The sequence below is a fragment of the Solanum pennellii genome, chromosome 6 (genome assembly GCF_001406875.1).
Source record: "Solanum pennellii chromosome 6, SPENNV200".
Classification (NCBI taxonomy): domain Eukaryota; kingdom Viridiplantae; phylum Streptophyta; class Magnoliopsida; order Solanales; family Solanaceae; genus Solanum; species Solanum pennellii.
Window position 1 is genome coordinate 2,364,969 of NC_028642.1, and position 14,669 is coordinate 2,379,637.

Genomic DNA, 14,669 nt, shown 5'->3' on the forward strand with positions numbered 1-14,669 from the left:
TTTATGTCTCTGCTTACTTGATCATACCTCTCACTAATACATCCACATAACTTGAATAAATTGTTCCCTTACAATTTATGTGTTATATATCTGAATAATATTTAGCATACTTTATTATTTACGGAGAACAAATCTACTTATATGATGGGCCCGTGCTGCCTCTCTAGTGTGTGTATATATATGTGTGTGTGTATATATATATGAATCACTGCTTATATATATTTTTAAAAGTTCAAAAGTCATGATTTGATGATATAATGCGGATAACTATCGTGTGTAACGTATGTAACAATTTACTTCTGCAATCAAATCAGAATGATTTAATCATTTTTGTTTACATTAATATATTACATGTTTGGACCTAATATCATTAAAATTTAATTTGGTTTCAATTTTAATTACCCAATCAAGGTGTGTTGTTCAAATCTTGTAGATTAATCGATTGTCTAATCATCTGACATACAATATTATCTATTTTAAATTGTGTGTTTTTAAAAAATAGTTTTTGATAATCATCACAATGTGATTTTGACATATATAACTCATATCGTAATAATGTGTTTAGAGGACTCACGTGCGAAACACGTGTTCATAACTAGTTTTTCATAAGAATAAACTCTTTAAAAGATTTCTTTCATATGTCATATGATTTGTACAACCATTATCAATTATCAAAAAATTAAATTTAGACAGTTGTTTCATCTTTTTTAAATTTATTTTTGCGAATTACAACTTCATGACCAAGTTGTTTGCAGATGTTGCATTGTGCATCTGTTCTTTTCCAACATTAATATGAAGGATGTCAATCTTTTCCGCAGTGCTGACAAGGTGGGTAATTTTTCAAAAATTTACCATTACTTTGTGTTTCGTGGCTGACTACTAACGCTCCTTCAACCATTCCATCTTGTCTCATAAGCCTCCGTTGTTCCTGTGCCAGCAAAGAATTTAACAATTCTGCCAAAGTAATTTTGGACTGATCTTGTGTGTTTTCCTAGGTAGTTAAACATGTTTCATGTCTTTCGGGCACTGTAACAAGAATTTTTTCAATAATTCTTGTATCTTTAAATTCAGTGCCTAGTAATCTTACCTTGTTGACAATACCAATCAATCTATCAAAGTATTCCTCGACTGTTTCTCACTATTTCATCCTCTGGAATTCGAATTCCCTCATTAAATCTAATACCTTCATTCCTCGTATTCTTTCATCTTCATCATATTCTTTCTTCAGATAATTCCAAATATCTTTTGGTGATGTGAGAGTCTTGATTTCGTGAAAAATGTTGTCGAAACATCAACAAACAAAGTTGCTTTTGCCTTTGACTTAATGGTTTTCTTTTCCTTGTTACTCTGGATTTGGGCCGCGGTGGGATTATTTGGCAGCGGATTGATTTCATAATCCTCTTCCATGGCTTTCAAAGATCAAGAGCCTCCAAGTAAGTTTCCATTCTCACATCCCATAGTTGATAATTCTCACCATCAAAAATAGGAGGAGTCATTCGTGAAAACTATTTTCAGAATCCATTTTCTACTCACATGTCCCTCAAGAAGAAGGCTCTAGATACCAATTGTTGGTTTTTTGATAATAAAATGAAGAAAATAATAGGGAAATACTTTGACGGAAAAAATACTGCAGTATTAGCAAAGGGGATTATTTTATCAATGATCAAAAGAGTTACATTTATAGATATAATTTCTAACGAAAAAATAGAAAAATATGCTACTAATTTATCAATAAAATTCAAATAATAAATAAAAGAACTAACTCTTATATTCAAGTCACATAGGACTCTAATAAAATAATTTTAAAATCCTAAAAGTAGCTAACTGATTTATTACTGCAATATCCTGAGACATATTGTCAACAATCAACAACTGACATTATTCTTCTTGTTGTATATGTTGATGACATTTTCATCACTGATAGTGATTATGCAGGAATATCCTCTCTCAAGTCTTTCTTGCATTCGATATTTCACACGAAAGACTTGGGACAGCTGAAATAGTTCTTGAGAATAGAAGTAAGTAGGAGTAAGAAGGGAACATTTTTATCTCAAAGGAAGTATATCCTTGACCTTCTTGAGGAAACTGGAAAGTCAATAGCCATGCCTTGTAATACTCCAATGGCTCCAAATATGCAGCTAACAAAAGATGATGGTGATCCCTTCAATGATCCAGAGAGGTACAGGAAATTAGTTGGGAAATTAAACTATAACTCGTCTGGATATTGCTTTTGCAGTTAGTGTTGTTAGTCAGTTCATGACCACGCTTACAGTAAAACATTGTGCAACTTTGGAGCAAATATTGTGTTACTTGAAAGGCGCCCCTAGACTTGGCATAGTATATAGCAACAATGGACATACTCGCATTGAGTGTTTTGTAGATGCCGATTGGGCTGGATTCAAGATTGATAGAAGGCCTACTATAGACTATTGTGACTATTGTGTCTTTGTGGGTGGAAACTTGGTGTCATGGAGAAGTAAGAAACAAAATGTTGTATCTCGATCCAGTGCAGAATTCGAGTATAGAGCTATTACACAATCCACATGTGAGATTATGTGGATACATCACCTCATAAGTGAAGTTGGGTTAAAGTATCCCACACCCGCGAAACATTGGTGTGATAATCAAGTTGCTCTTCATACCGCCTCAAATCTAGTGTATCATGAAATAACTAAGCACATTGAGGTGGACTGCCATTTTATTCGTGAAAAGATTCAAGAAAACCTTATTTCCACGGGCTATGTGAAGACTGAAGAGCAACTAGCTGATTTGTTCACAAAGGCATTGAATAGAGCTCGAGTTAACTATTTGTGTAACTAGGTGGGCATGATTAATATATATATACTCCAGCTTGAGGGGAGTGTTACAGAATATTGTAAATATTGTACTAACTGATTTTTCTGTTGTTGTTTTCAAGGATTTCGCTCGTCCTCTTCTGACATCAGTCTTGCTGGAGTAGTGCACCAGGTTCAAGCAAAATACCCAGCTCTGCTTTTCAAACAACAGCTAACAGCATATGTCGAGAAAATGTATGGAATCATTTGTGATAACTTGAAGAAAGAGTTAGGGTCACTTCTTTCCTTTTGTATCCAGGTATGTTGAATTTTACAAACTGCAATCCACCGTCTTCAGTAAAAAAAACATCCAAGAGTGTCAATAAAGTGGATTGAGAATCATGAGGTCGTTCAAATCTTAGGGAAGGCAAAAAAACTACGCGATTTCTCCCCCTGTGTCCAAGCCTTCTAGAAGGAGTTACCCATAGGACTTCAAATCAACAGATACTGAATTTTTTTATATCAACTAATTTAAACAGTTGCAAATATTAATTACTAACAATTATATCGGTTACAAAAAAGGGGATTTCACAATTCGGGAAATATTCCAGGGTTGTAGCATGCACCAATTTCAAACACAATAATGTTCAATGATTTACCTAAGTGAAAGAGTAGAAGAAAAGCCCTAGAGATAGTCCGCAAAATCGCCCAAATTGTGTTCTCTAGTTTTTCAAAAACTGAATAATGATAAAATAAGACGGCTGAACTATTTATAGTCTAAAATAAAACACATGATTCAAACCTAGAGTCCGGGTCCGTGCACGTGCGCGGACCTATTCCCTCTCTGCATATTTCGAATAGCTTGATCCAACTCTGTGACGCGCTTCCATCGCGCAATCCACTTTTTTGTGATTCAAAAATTGACTATTGTATGTTCAATTGAATTCAACTACAACAAGTTACAAGACTGTTTGTAAAATTACCCCTTATAACCATGCTCTTTTTTGGTAATATACTAATTAAACATCTTTATATAAACAGAATTTGTAAAATTTAATTCAAGGTGCTTTTACAAATAGTTCGAAATGTTAAGAGAGGGAACAGGTCTGCGCACGTGCGTAGACCTGGAATCTAGGTTATAATCACGTGCTTTATTTTAGACTATAAATAGTCCAGCCGTCATATTTTATCATTATTCAGTTTTTGGAAAACGAGAGAACACAATTTGGGAGATTTTGCGGACTATGTCTAGGGCTTTTCTTCGACTCTTTCTCTTAGGTAAACACTTTTATGAATCCTTGAACATTTTTGTGTTTGAAATCCCCTTTTATGTAACCGAATTAATTGTTAGTAATTAATATTTGCAACTGTTTAACTTAGCTTTTTGCCTTTCCTGAGATTTGAACGACCTCATTGTTCTCAATCCACTTTATTGACACTCTTGGAAGTTGCTGCTTTTTGCCTAAACCTGCGTATAGTCGATGCTATTTTTCTTGAAAGTAAAATTGGCATTGGTATTAGTAGTTGGCACGGAATTGCTTTTTTCCTCTTTTATCGCTTGTAATATGTGTGGTTTTTTATTTGTCATATTCAGATTGAAATGAACCTGATGAAGATAGTTGAGTTTTAGGAAGGATGGTATATTATACAGGAGGGAATCGAAAAAGCAAAGAGAATTCTGGAAGGACAAACAGAATCATTCACGGGTGACGAATACATGATGTTATACACGTATCCTTTACATTTGTTGTAATGATAAAACAATGAGTTCAAGTCTGATATTATTTTTTGAGATTTTAGTAGCTTTTTACATATATATAAAATCGGTGTTGAAAGTCTTGCAGCCGAAAGGTTACATCCACCCCCAGGATGAAGCTTCTCCTTAATTTGAAGAGTAGACTTGTATATAATATGTGTTATGGGAAACCGCCTTCTTACAGTTACGCTTCGCAGCTGTATGATAAGTACAAGGAAGCACTTGATGAATACATCAATTCTACAGTAAGAAGCATTAACTCTCTCTTATGCTACAATATTTTTGGAGAGTCCGAGCAACATATCTTATCATAATCTGGCCAACATATTGGTGCTAGTCAACATTGTTGCTTATCAGTTTTGCAATCTGTGTTTGTTTTCATTATTAGGTTCTGCCTGCTTTGAGAGAGAAGCAGGATGGTGAGCTTATGTTGAGGGAGCTTGTGAAGGATTATAAACGTATGCTCAGGTGGCTCTCTATATGCTTCAACAATTTGGTTTGTTTCTTGCCAATCCTAATTTTCAATAAGAATTCATCATATCATTTTTGTGTGGTCAAAACTTATTTCTGTTTTTTCGTTGGCAATAGGTTTATAAGGAGTTGAGTAGTGAAGCTATAAATGCTGTTATTATGTTGGCAAGTATCATATCTCTTATTTTTGTTTTCATTTTTCCCGAGTCTTGTGATACTATGTATGCTAGTCATGAGGGTCTGATTTAAGAGTTTGCTCGTGTCAGATTGCAAAAGAACGTGAGGATGAGCAGATAGATAGAGCATTATTGAAGAATGTTCTTGATATCTTTGCTGAAATTGGAAGGGAGGATTATGTGAATGACTTTCGAGATGCTTTGCTTAGAGATACTGCAGCTTATTATTCTCGGAAAGCTTCAAGTTGGATTGTGGAAGATTCTTATTCGGACTATATGTTGAAGGTACAACTCATTGGTTATTGTTTTAAGTTGCCAGAGTAAATTGTGATACCCATGAGCTTTTCTAACACAGGTGGAAGAGTGCTTGAAGAAAGAGAAGGATAGAGTGTCTCATTATCTCCACGTTATTACCGAGAAAAAACTTCTGGAGGTCAGCATTGTTTGTCTTCTCTTCAAAAATTCAGACCTTGTTTATGTTGAAAATCTTCCTTTAGTTGGATTTTGTTTGAATGCTGAGACCAAATTTGTGCTGCAGAAAGTGAAACACGAATTGTTGGTTGTGTATACCGATCAGTTACTTGAGAAGGAGCATTCTGAATCCCATGCTTTGCTCAGAGATGATAAGGTATTGGTTACTTTTTTTGCTATTCACTATTAGTTTTCTGGCAGTTCTGGTTAAATGCTATTTGTTACTCTCTCTCTCTTCGGCCTTACGTCTTGATACGAACCAGATTGTGCAGAAATAGAAAGAAACCCTAAGTTCTAAGAACAAGAAATAAATGATAGAAGATTGACACTAGTGGCGAACTAATAGACAATAATGACTAAAGGACAGCCCTATAAGACAATTGTTTAGGGGCATTGAGAAGGCATATGATCATGTCAACTGGGAGTTTTTGCTCAATATGTTGAAACAAATGGGGTTTGGTGAGAGATGGTTGAGATGGTTTGAGGTCTGTATAAAAACTGATAAATGGAGAACCTACTGTTTTTTTCCCTTTCCTTTTCATCATAGCCATGGAAGGATTCGATAGTATGATGAGGGTGGCTTTTCAACTCATTAGAATTGTCAGAATGATATTGGTAGTCTTAGAGGCGGTCTCAGGCTTGGCAGTCCATTGGAGGAAGAGTTGTATATATCCCATCAAAGAGGTGACACAGATCCAGGCCTTAGCAAACGTTTTGGGGTGCAGAATCGAAAAACTCCCAACTGTTTACCTAGGTACGCTACTTGGAAACAACCATAAAGAGCTAGTGATATGGGATGGTATAATTGAAAAAACTGAAAAGAAGCTGGAAAACTGGAAATCTCAATATCTATCCTTTGGTGTGAGAACCATTCTGATAAACTCTGTACTAGACTCTTTACCTACCTATGTGATGTCCCTATTCCCTATGCCGGTCAAAGTGGAAGAAATACTTGATATATTAAGGAGGGATTTTCTTTGGTCGGGAATCAAGGAAGGTAAAAGAATACATCTTGTCAAATGGCAAACTGCTTTGCTGAGTAGAAGCTCCGTGGGGATTAGGGATCAGAATCATGATGGAACTTCCAGGGGAAATCTCTGGACCATGGAGTAAGGTATGGAAAAATAAAGTGCGAACTAAAGTGAGGCGTTTCTTATGGCTAGTGGCTAGAAGGGCATGCCTAACTCATGAGAAGCTGCAAAGAAGAGGCTTTGAAATAGCTTCCTGGTGTTCACTGTGTAATGAGACAAATGTTACTAATAGTCATCTATTCCTCCATTGCAAAGTCACTGCTCAATTATGGGTCATTTTTCTAAGAAGAACACACACAAACTGGACAATGCCAGAACACACGGCAGACCTTCTTAGTTGTTGGGTGAGAAGAGGGGGGAGTAAGAGCCAAAAGAAATGGTGGAACATGATACCCTCTTGTATATGGTGGACTATTTGGAGAGAAAGAAACAAGAGGTGTATGGAAAATACTGCAGAATCAGTACAAAAGATCAAATGGCGTTATATGAATACCTTCTGTTTTTGGTGTAATGAGGAGGGTATAGAGGATGCTGGACAGATTTTAAATTTTTTTCTCGTCTTTATAAGTTTAGTAGCAATTTCTTGAGTTGGCCTTTTTTGGGTCACTGATGTAAATCTTTTTGATGGTTGCCAGCATACCCTCATTGCTGGGAAATACAACTTTACTTTATCAAAAAAAAAAAAAAACATTGTCTAGGTCTAGATGCACAGCCCAAGCACAACGAAGAAATTATCAAGGGCGCGCTCTATCACTAATTAATAGCCTGTCGTGCGAGCCTCCCACTAGGGGATGCTATGCCAAAAGCGAGAGAAACCCCATCTCTCTCTTTCATTTTTCCGCCCCCATGTCGCCACATGGGGGAACATAGGGACGTAAAAAATGGGGTCCTATCAACTTGCTCCAAACTGGGATAATTATGAGCTTTATCTTATTTCACCGTCGAGAAAGGAAAGAAGACTTTCATCTCTAAGTTTCACTCAGACGTAGCTACCTTCTTAGTAGACCTAAGAGGTCTATAGAAAATATGCCCCAAAGTGGCAACTGAACAATGCAAATGGAGCAAAGTACTCTCCCCACGATGGTATGTATGACCAGGCTTGCACCATGGATGCATGACCAGTCTTTCTAGTGTTTCAGGTTTCCTTTTGCTCCCAAGTAAAGGTTCCCCGGTATGGGTCATACGAGACCTTCAAGGACCGGGTTTTGGCTCCATTCTGCCTGTGACTGTCTCTTCTGCCACCTCTTTTCAGCTCCGAATTTTCTTTTAGGTGGAGCCTTGCACTTCCATTTCAGCATGTTGGCCTTCATCCCTTCCTTCCAAGCACCTTTTAAGTCTACAAGGTTGGGGCGTTAAGTGAATTCCTTGGGCTCCTTACCTCGACAGCTCGGCTTAGTGTGCAAGTTCTCGAGGCATTGAAGGCATTCCAGCAAGAGCTCTTTATTCTAACAGAACTAGGACCGTCAACTCCAACTTTTCTTATAGATAGGCAAAACTTAGGCCCTCTCCTTAGAGTCAAGTGGCCTTCACTGCTTCAAATCCATTATATTGGGAGGCCTAACGAGTGACAATGGTTTCACAGTCCGACTGCTAATTTAGCTACCTTTCAAAGATATTCTGTATCTACTTATTTTGGGATGAAGACATGTTGGACTTACGATCTTGGGAAGTATCACGGCTAATCTTTTTTATTCGCTCAGGTAGCGGATTTATCTCTAGTATATAGACTTCTCTGCAGAATCCCAAATGAATTGGAACCTGTCACTAATATGCTTAAACAACTACTTCTGTTTACTATCACATATGCGGACTATACATATTCCGCAGTATGTCACTGCTGAATACATGGACATGGTGCAAAAAGCTGAAGATACGGCAAGTAACAAGCTGAATTGTCCTTGTCCCCGTGACATATTTTTGATGGTTTTACACTTGAGAGCAATATTTTATCTGAATATGCAAGGGTCTGTTGTAAGCGAGTCCAAGTGTTTAGGCATTCCATTAGTTATCTGGGATGAGATTGTGGGAAAGACTGAAAAGAAGTTGGCAAATTGGAAATAGGCTCACTTTGATAAATGCAGTTATGTCTCTATTCCCCATTCCAATAAGTGTGGCCAATATGTTGGAAAGATTAAGAAGGAATTTTCTTTGGTTCGGGAACAGAGAGGGAAAAGGGATATCACTTAGTAGAATGGAAGATTGCACAATTAGACAAAGAAAGTGGAGGTTTACGAGTCAGGAATCTGAAAATGCAGAATGATTGCTTTCTCATTAAATGGTTTTGGAGATCCAAAGGGAAGTGAACAGGCTTTATAGAAGGAGGTAATCTTGAATGCAGTATAAACCACCTATGAATCATCAGTATGACGATCTATAACGAATCTTTGGACCAGACTAGCAAAGAATTCATGTAATGAGGTGGGTGCAGGTAACAAAATACTATTTCGAAAGGACTTTGGATTGAAAAGGAAGTTCTAATGTTTTGTTAAGGTTGATAACTTTTTACTTGGCGAACATGTCTTTCTACACAACACGTTTTGAGTCTCGCTTCAGGGCTTAAATGTGCGTTTGACTACACTGGTAGTTGTTGTATCTTCTTAATGATTGGTAAATAGGTAGATTTGTGGTGCTATTGCAGATGCTTGATGGTTTTAGATGCACCACTACAGAGGATGACACCTTTTAGATGGAAACATGATAAGGATGGAAGTTCGTTGTACGTAGAATTTACAGCAAAGACGTATCTAGGACGCTACCATAGTTTTGTATGGCTCCTACTAAATTTAAATGCTTTGCTCGTTAGTAATCAGGAAAGTTTGCCTCGCTCATGAGATCCTACCGAGAAGGGGATTGTCAATTGTGTCCAGATGCATTCTACGCAGTGAGACTAGACAGACAAATAACCATCAATTTCTCCATTTTAGCGCGATGTTTTGGTGTTTAGAACATTGTATAGAAGACAAATTTATCTCTTCTTTTTGCTTGTTACGAATAATCTTATAGTTATAAAGTATTGCTATGTATGTTCTTGTACAGGCTGAAAGCTCGAGATCGGTGTGTGGGGATGATACCATAATGTGACTGTCATCCTCTCTCTCAGCACTGCCCTATGAAGGACGGATCGATGTTTCATGTTGTGTTATATTATATGTTTGCAATAACAACGTTTCGCGTTTAGAAGCAAATATTTCTCTATAACAATATTTCGCTATTTTTCATGTCTCTATAAATGGATGTGTAATGTGGATGTCTGCACTTATTCCCTTGTTAAATGCTTCAATAGTAACAATGCTCAAGTAAAATTTACTTTGCCTGTCCAGTTTTACATTTCCTATTGAAATTCTAAGTTAAGATAATCATAATTCTCATAATGGAAGTATTTAGGAAAATTATGATTGATAAAACAATGTGTAATCATCATCATATCATATATTATTTAAAGTGAGAAGCTCCAAAGTGCAAAGTTCGATCACCATTTTACTCCTAAACTAAATTGAAATATTATGAATTATCTAATTAATTATATATCAATAATAGATGAATATCCTGTATTAAATTAGTCAAATAAATTAAATATAAGGATATTGGTGAATGATATTAGGTGATTGATGAATTTCTTCGTGGATGATGATTAAAAAAAGCCAACAGTTTATTGATGAATACAAAATAATGGTTCGTATCCTTTAAGATTAATTTACAGCTATTTTTCTAGGAGTTTAAGCACTTAATATGACATTTATGTGAAGTTTTTATAACATCTAAAATTATACTTTAAAATATTCGTTATAACAACCTATTTCAATATGACATGGAAATATGTGAATTAAAATTTTATTCTAAAATAAAATGTTATTTTAATTATGTAAAAATTATGTTTATGATATTTTTTTTGTCAGTTATTAAAAGTGCGAAGAACTCAAGTTAAAAGTTGGATTATCATTTTATCCCTTTTTAAGAAAATAATTTCCTCTTTTTTAAAAAATAAAATAAATAACAATAAATCAACTATATATTCTACATTAATGCTTACAATTATAATGAAGCCTATAGACTCTTGTTTGCTGGCACGATGCTTCAATTGCCTTGAGTTATAATTGATGAATAAAATAAAGATATATACTCTTTTATATATTGATAGTTTTTATTTTAATTGATGTAGATGAAGAATACATATCTCCTGAAGATGTTTGAAAATTTTCTAAGAATTTAAATTTTGGTATTATTTCATGTAAATTGGTTCCTTTGTAAGTGATTATTATGTTTATTCTTAATTTTTTTTTTATGTTTTCAGAATGGATATGTGATCTACATGTAAAGTGAGTAATGAGGAATTATTGAGGATATGTTATATATCGAAATATTCATACCATTACATGTTATATTATATTAATTAGCTTTACAAATGTAACATTCAACTGTTATGAATTTTATTTAATGAATATAATGTAAATGATAAAGTTAATATTATTAATTCAACATTTTCTTCATAATAATCCAATAATATGGGATAAACGTGTAACACACGTTCCTAATGACTAGTATTATTATAAGTCGAAAGATTTTAAGTTGAAAGTTAGATTACAAAAATGACCTTCACCAATTTTTTAAATTAAAAAATCTTTTATCAATTTTTAAAATTAAATCAACAGTGACAATTAAACTAGACCATATATATGATTAGATGTTACAACTTATCATTTTCCATTTCTTAATGAATTTGATTGTTAAACCTTTTAACTTCCACTACAGAAAAACTATTAATTGCATAATGTATGAAAATCCACAGGAAAATAAGTTTCCTGCAAATTTTCATACTATCCTCCAGGAAAATTCTCATGTAATTCACCCTTTTCTTGTAGTCTTCTACCATTAAACATTCACAACTTTTCATGTACTTAATTTCTCCCTTTAAATTCAATAAAAAATATTAATCCACTTCACTTTGTGTTTCATCATCTAATAGTTCTTATGCAATATTTTTTTATAGGTAACTATTTTACTTATTGAATTGTGCCTTCGTTTATTTTTTTTTCATGATTGTTGGAGAAACACATCATCTAATCGTTCTCATGTAATATATTTTTATTGGTCACTATTTTTCTTATTGGTTTGTGCACTTCATTCATTTTTTTTAATGATTGTTCGAGTATTTATGTTCTAAGAAACTTCAGCCTAGGGGCTTAGAATTTTTGAGTGATAATTCTAATTGGAAAAATATTGTTCTAGCCTTACAAATTGCTCATTATCCCCCCCAAAAGAATTATTGATATTTAAGTTCTAGGTAGAAAGTAAACACTAAAAAGAATTTATTTTATATGCACAAGAACACATAGGAGTGCTTCAGACAATGTTGAGCAATTTTATATCAAAAAGAGTTGGGTCTATATAAATTATAACAGTAACAGAGGTCAAACGTGCAAGACACGTTTCCAGAACTAGTATATATATATATATATAAAAAAAAGAGAACCCCAGGCCTGCTTACGTGGAGCCACCACAAACAAGGATTCCCGTTTAAATTTATCTATTACCAAAATTTGTCTTTCCCTTTAACGAAAAGTTGTGCTTTTACGAAAAGTTGCGACTTTTAGGAATTGTTACGACTTTTATGAAAGGTTGCGACTTTTATGAAAAGTTGTGACTTTTATATAAGATTGTGACCATTCTAAAGGATTGTAACTTTTCCAAAGAGTGGTGACCTACATTTTGTTTAATATAAATAGAGAGATTTGCTGTCACTATTAATTTTGGGGTTTTTTTCGTTCTAGGATAATTGAATTCAAATACTTTAATTGTGCTTCTTATGAAGATTGTTTCATTCCTTAAAGTTTTATTCCTCTTACTTCATGGAGATTAATCTTTACTATAAGTCATAGTTATTCATATAACTATGACAATTTCTTTTTACTATTGAGGTGACTTTTTTTAAACTCTATCAAGTATTTCAGCAAGGATGATTGAAAATCGATCTTCTCTTTCTTCCCTTCCTAAGGTTTCTTCATATAAACAAAGAATAATGGTTTTAATCACAATGTGACATTACTATTCTTGCACCTCTCAGTCCACAACTCATAAAATTACTGAAATGGTTCAATTCATTATATTTGGTTATTTAATAACAAAAATTTATTTCTGTCACTATTATTTGTAGGGCTTTTTCGCTATAGGGGAATTAAATTTAAATACATTAATTAAGCATAGCTTCTTATGAAGTGTGATTCATTCCTCAATGTTTTCTTCCTCTATCTAATGAAGTTAAATCTTTTACTGTAAGTCATAGTAATTAATGTATCTATTGCCATTTCTTTTTTCTAATTTGGTCTTTTCTTAACATAGTTAAAAATTTCAGTGAGGATGATTGAAAATTTATCTTCTATTTTCTCTCATTCTATAGTTTTATTCATAAACTTTATTGAAAATATCTTGCAGGTTGTGCTATATTTTATAGCACAGAATAATAAATATGTGATAACTAATACACCACCAATGCTGAAGTTTGTTACAAGAATCACACAGATTGCTCTCTTCTTTTCCACAATTAGTAAATTATTTGGATTGCTCATTCTTTGGTACAAACATCTTATATACCATTGCACCCAACCTAGAATATTAGTATAGAGACAATTAGTTCACTTCTTTTATCGCAAGTTATTTGTCATATTCTTCGTCTCTATAATAAGAGATCAAGTTTTCTTGAAACTAACAAATGTCCAAAATACACAAAAATAAAAAAGAAATTATCGGCAAAGAATATGCACATTAACAAAGAGTCCTAGAGCATTTACCTACATTAGTTAATTGTCATTAGATTCAATGTTGCTATGGACTTTTTCTAGGGACATTTATAATTGTCGCTAAAAATCATTTTTGCTGTAGTGATAACTCTTTCTTTTGATAAAGTCTTTTTTTTCTTTTTGATAAAGAAGTAATAACTCTTTCTTTTATTTTTTTTCAATTAAATTTGTGAACTGTAAACTTGATACAGACGGACAAACTATCTTTTTGAAAATTATGTTAAGCGACATACGTTTTTCTTCTTGATTGTTAGGAAAGTAAGATTATCTTTATTATTATTTTTGTACATTTGTGAGTTCAAACACTCAGAAAATTATGCTTTGAGATTTTAATATGTTAGGTGTAAATATTTTGGTTTAGAATATCCAGTTATGAGTGATGTCTCCTACTACTTGGTTGATAACAACAATAATACTTTGTAACAACATAATATAACCATAACAATAATTATGGTTCAATTCCAAATAAGTTGGGTTGGTGAAATGAAACCTAAACAATAGTAATGACTATTCTGAGACGATGAGGAAAAACATTTATGATAATAACAATTTTAGGGTCATAATAAAGGAGTCGAATGTCCTCCATTTGAATTAGTTAATTATGTTCTTGTGTGGAAGTGATGTTCCACTTTACTTGGGAGTGTTGTTGTTCGAGGCTTTTTGGTCTCTTCTTTAATGTCTAATGTTGTTCTTTATAAGTGTGAACACTTAATTTTTACCAAAATATAAAGAGTCAAAAATCAATTTTTAAAAAAGGGTTATATTTAAAATAAATAAAAAAATAAATAAATTGTGTAAATTACTTTAATAATAAAAATTATGAATTTATGGTATTTGTTTTAAATCTTCAACTTTTAATTAGTTTAAAAATAATGGTAGAAGAAGAAAAAGGGGAGTCCTAAATATTCAAATTACCTTCCCCTTATCCTAATTATTCCCAACTTCCTAACTTATTTTACTAAAAAAGTCTCATCCCATTAATTTTTTTTTCTTTCTCTTCTTTGGGACGTTTCTTTTGATTTTTTTTTAAACATTTTTTTTATTTTGTTAATTTTCTATTATTATTTACTAATTTTATATCCTTATCTCAACCTCAATTCCCTCAACAATATTTCAAATTAAATCCTAATCCAACTATATTACTTTCCTTTTAATTAGCACCAAACTCTCAACCAAAATTATTATAAAAAAAAAAA

At 33.4% G+C, this 14,669-nt stretch overlaps 2 long non-coding RNA genes across 2 annotated transcripts in view; both read left to right on the forward strand.

Annotated features, from left to right (window-relative positions):
* Positions 1-2,389, forward strand: part of LOC107023005 — an 11,116-nt gene extending 8,727 nt beyond the window's left edge. The window contains exons 4-6 of the long non-coding RNA XR_003578994.1: positions 756-1,433; positions 1,936-2,179; positions 2,273-2,389. This is a non-coding gene — a long non-coding RNA (uncharacterized LOC107023005). The remainder of the gene's footprint in view (positions 1-755; positions 1,434-1,935; positions 2,180-2,272) is intronic.
* A 2,785-nt stretch (positions 2,390-5,174) lies between these two features.
* Positions 5,175-9,959, forward strand: LOC107022080. The gene is made up of 4 exons (XR_001457119.2): positions 5,175-5,462; positions 5,533-5,610; positions 5,716-5,805; positions 9,716-9,959. It is a non-coding gene; the product is annotated as an uncharacterized LOC107022080 (long non-coding RNA).
* The last annotated feature ends 4,710 nt before the right edge of the window (positions 9,960-14,669 follow it).